Source organism: Ovis canadensis, chromosome 3, assembly GCF_042477335.2.
Source record: "Ovis canadensis isolate MfBH-ARS-UI-01 breed Bighorn chromosome 3, ARS-UI_OviCan_v2, whole genome shotgun sequence".
NCBI lineage: Eukaryota > Metazoa > Chordata > Mammalia > Artiodactyla > Bovidae > Ovis > Ovis canadensis.
In genome coordinates, this window is record NC_091247.1 from 224,954,269 (window position 1) to 224,957,836 (window position 3,568).

Consider the following 3,568-nt stretch of genomic DNA (forward strand, 5'->3'; position numbering starts at 1 on the left):
GTTTGTGGAATGAGCTAACAGACACAACACTTACCAGCTTTTCCCCTGGAAGGGGCCTTCCACATTCTCTGGAAATCACAATATTCAAGGGTTTCAGTGAGGTCACTCCTCAAGGAGCCCTTGCAAGTAGTCGGCATCTCACTGAAGCCCACGTCCAGGGCCAGCACCCAGCAATGACACCACGCAGGCGTCTGCCCGTGACCGTGTCCCGAGCGACCAGAAGCAGAACCGAAAGAGCCCAATGGCTGTAAGGTGCTTTCGAGCTTACAGAGCACATTTCACACGCGCAGCCTCACATAGGGTCAACCCTCGTGGGTGCATTCGGTTCCTGGCCTGTATTACAGATGGGAAAACTGAGGCCCAGGCAGGGGAGGGTCTCCGAAAAGTCATCTCAAAGCCAAGACTGAAACCTGACAACCATTCAGGCTACGTATGTTCCCCGTGAGGTTAAGACAGCGTTCTGGAAACTTCTTTTGAAAAATGTTTTAAAGTGACATATCTCATCAGGATGTCTGTCACGCCAGCAGTGGGAGCCAACACACCAATTCTCGCAGGCTGTTCCCCCTGCAAGTCAGATCTGTTGCACGCTCCAGCCCCAGGCCCTGGAGGCTTAGCCCAGGGCGTGGGAGGGGCCTGAGTGATGGAGCCTCAGCTCCCTGGGCTGGGTGCTGGCACAAAGCAGGTGCTTGGGAGACTCTGAGAGTTCCCCAGGGCAAGCCAGGTGGATTGGAGGGCTAACAATAGAGAACATTCCTACAGCTCTCCTGTGCGCCAGGTCTTCCTTACAACAAGCCCGAAGAGGTGAGTACCACAGTTACCTCCACTTTTGTTGCTGAGGGCTCCCCCGATGGCTCAGAGTCGACAAGACTGAGTGACTAACACTTTCTTTCACTTCTGTTGCTATTTAGTCGCTCAGTTGTGTCCAACTCTTTGTGAACAAACCATGAACCATAGCCCACCAGGCTCTTCTGTCTGTGGGATTCTCCAGGCAAGAATACCGGCGTGGGTTGCCATTTCCTTCTCCAGAGGATCTTCCTGACTCAGGGATCGAACTCATGTCTCCAGCATTAGCAGAAGGATTCTTTACCACTGAGCCCACCAGGGAAGCCCAATTATCCCCACTTACAGATGCGGAAAGTGAGGCTCAGAGCAATAACTAATTAGCCTGCAGTCCCACAGCCAGCGACTGGCAGAGCTGGGATTTGAGCCCTTTAAGAAACCCCATGCTCTGGCTAAGTAAAATGGGCAGAGACGTCCCTGGCAGAGGAAATGACAACTATGCGTCCTCCAGGACTGGGACCACGTGGGGCACCCCTCCCTCACACACCTGATGGCCATTACTTTTTTTTCCCTTTCTTTTCTGTTTCTCTCTTTTTCTTTTGTATTTGATGAACATTATTTGGGGTTCCTCTGGTGACTTGAGGACTTCGCTGGTGGCTCAGAGGGTAAAGCGTCTGCCTGCAACTCAGGAGACCCGGGTTCGATCCCTGGGTCAGGAAGATCCTCTGGAGAAGGAAATGGCAACCCACTCTAGTACCCTCACCTGGAGAATCCCATGGACAGAGGAGCCTGGTAGGCTACAGTCCATGGGGTTGCAAAGAGTCAGACACGACTGACCTACTTCACTTTCTTTCTGGTGGCTCAGTGGTAAAGAATCTGCCTTCCAATGAAGGAGATACAGGTTGGATCCCTGGGTCTGAAAGACCCCCTGGAGAAGGAAATAGCAACCCACTCCAGTATTTTTGCCTGGGAAATCCCAAGGACATAGGAGCCTGTTGGGTTAGAGTCCATGGGGTCGCAGAAGAGTTGGACATGACTGAGCGACTAAACCACAACATTCCTGTTCCAGTGGCATGCTGGCATAGTAACTACCTCATTGCAGGCTTTGCGTCTCCCCAGCCTCCTCCTCCCACCTCTGCCCCATGGTCTCTGGGCTCCCTTTACCTGTCCTGCTACCTGTGAGCTCCCAGCATTAGAATCTGTCCCATCTCCTTTATGGTAGTTAGCTGGGGTGTACAACAGGCTTCCCAGGTCATTCAAGTGGTAAAGAACCTGCCTGCCAATGCAGGAGACGTGAGAGTTGGGCTTGATCCCTGGGTCAGGAAGATCCCCTGGAGGAGGGCATGGCAACCCACTCCAGTGTTCTTGCCTTGAGAATCTTATGGACAGAGGAGCCTGGCAGGCTACAGTCCATAGGGTCACAGAGTCAGACATGACTGTAGAGACTCAGCACGCACGCATGGGGTATGCCAAAGAAAGGGAGGGCAGAGAGCGATGCTGCCTTGAGAAGCTCCCTAAGCTCTGGAGCTTCAGCTTTTCCATCTGAGGAATGGGGACATTAACATCGCCCACCACAGAGGGCTGCATCCACGCAAGTGCTTACTCTGTGACCTCGCACCTAAGCGCTGGTTCTCTTATTCTGATTTCAGGTGCCCTTTGAGGTGGAATAACTCGTCCTTTGAGCAGGCAGGCTCACGTTCAGGCAGCATTGGTCACCCGCACAGCACAGTGGGACGAGGAGTGAGCAGTCTGTCCGACCCCGAAGTTCGAGAGGAGGGAGGGCAGATGAACCATTTGGGTCTTCCAAGCAGCTCAGCATCACCCTGCTGGGTGTGGCTGGATGTGGCTCCCAAGTCCTGTACCCACCCACTCCCAGGACCGTCCCCAAACGAGTGGTGTACATCAAGTGGTGTGGGGGCAGCCCCGTGCCCTCCTGGGCACCCCTATCTCCCTGGACCTAATCAGCCCCCTCCTCCAGGCCAGGTGAGGGATGCTGGTGGGGCAGGAGGAGCAGTGGGAAGGCTGGATGCCCACGTTGTTCAACTGTGGGCTGACTGCAGAGCGGAAGGGAGGAAAGCATCCTTTCTCGAAAAATCAATGGACAGAGGACACCCCCTCAAGTCACAACCTTCATGGAAGCCAGCCAAGAAAACCGGAGACCAGAGAAATGGGCGGCCCTTACAGCAGCTGAGAGGTGAGCGAGCCCAAGCCCCCATCAGACAGACAGGAAGACCGAGACCTAGGGTGGGGCCACAATTGACTTGGGGCCCCAGGTGTGTCCGAGGCTCTGCCCTGTATAAAGGGGTGTCCAGTCCCAGATGGCCCATTCACAGTGGTGGGTGGGCCCTTGTGTTGCTCGTGCCTCACACCCCAGCCTTCCAAACCCTCTGGTCTGGCTCACAGTACCAGGGGTGCCAGCTTAGCCTTGCCCGGAAAACAGCAAGTCTCTGGGGCTCTTCCCTGTGTGCTTCTGGCTTCTGGGATCCCCTGCCCACCCCACCCCCACCCTCACATGTTAGTCAGTTACTGTATTCAATAAGATACTACATAGTTATGCAATAAGAACAGAGCCTGCCTGACTCACAGTAAGAGCTCGTGTGTGTGTGTGTGTGTGTGTGCACATGCGCGCTAAGTCGCTTCAGTTGTGTCCGACTCTCTGCAATCCCATGGACTGTAGCCCACCAGGCTCTTCTGTCCATGGAATTCTCCAGGCAAGAATTCTGGAGTGGGTTGCCATGCCCTCCTCCAGGCGATCTTCCCCACCCAGGGATCGAACCCGCATCTCTCA

The 3,568-nt window shown here is 54.6% G+C and overlaps 1 long non-coding RNA gene across 1 annotated transcript; it reads left to right on the forward strand.

Annotated features, from left to right (window-relative positions):
• The first annotated feature begins 457 nt into the window (after positions 1–457).
• On the forward strand, positions 458–3,342 carry LOC138437968 (uncharacterized). Its single transcript, XR_011256216.1, has 2 exons — positions 458–801; positions 2,430–3,342. It is a non-coding gene; the product is annotated as an uncharacterized lncRNA (long non-coding RNA).
• Positions 3,343–3,568: the final 226 nt, after the last annotated feature.